This window comes from Marmota marmota, unplaced genomic scaffold (assembly GCF_001458135.2).
Source record: "Marmota marmota marmota unplaced genomic scaffold, marMar, whole genome shotgun sequence".
Classification (NCBI taxonomy): domain Eukaryota; kingdom Metazoa; phylum Chordata; class Mammalia; order Rodentia; family Sciuridae; genus Marmota; species Marmota marmota.
The window spans coordinates 306,636-307,377 of record NW_026005599.1 but is presented as its reverse complement, the minus strand read 5'-3'; the positions used below and the strand labels follow the sequence as shown (position 1 = coordinate 307,377).

Here is a 742-nt window from a genome sequence, read left to right as displayed (position 1 = left end):
AATGAAAGACCCTCCAACCCAGCTGCTCTCCCCCCCCAACCCAGCTGCTTTTAGCTTTAGCTTAGTAATGCCAGATAAAACAAGGCTTAAAAAGTAGTTTGTCAAAGGAGGCCAGAGGGACAACAGAGTCAGCAAGTTCAGTGGTTGGGCTTGCTCAAGGTCGTTACAGAAACAGGATGTGCAGAGGCAGACATCTGGTCAATGAGGTACAAAAACAGGATGTGCAAAGGCAGACATCTGGTCAATGAGGGAACGAAAAATATAGGAAGGGAACAGAAACTGGTCAAGTCAACAACCTTATCTGATTTCCGAGAACAGAAGGAACTATAACCCCCACCTCATTTAAATCCTCCAATAGGGATCCTGTAACTATGCATCTCGCTTCTGTATCCACGCTTCTGCTTGTAAGCTCTATATAAACCCCTCAGGATAAGCCAGGGGCGCGCGAGTCTCATAGAGCTTGTCGCCCCGGGTACCTGTGCACTCGAATAAACCTCTTGCTGTTTGCATCCGAACTTAGTGGTCTCGCTGGTCCTTTGGGTACGGGTCTCTTCAGACGGAAGGCTCTCTTGGAGGGTCTTTCAAAAATTGTGTACATATATCATGGTAGTGTTGTAAAGAAATATCTATAGTAATGTCAATGCTGAGGTACCATTGTTGTTAAGAAGCATCCTGGGAACAATCATAGAGATGACTGAAATCCTGAGCTATGTACCTTTCTGGCTGTGCACATTATGCCTGG

General features: G+C 46.0%; 1 long non-coding RNA gene across 1 annotated transcript; it reads left to right on the top strand.

Moving 5' to 3' along the window:
* The first annotated feature begins 144 nt into the window (after positions 1–144).
* Positions 145–515, top strand: LOC125614645. The gene is made up of 2 exons (XR_007345216.1): positions 145–206; positions 250–515. It is a non-coding gene; the product is annotated as an uncharacterized LOC125614645 (long non-coding RNA).
* The last annotated feature ends 227 nt before the right edge of the window (positions 516–742 follow it).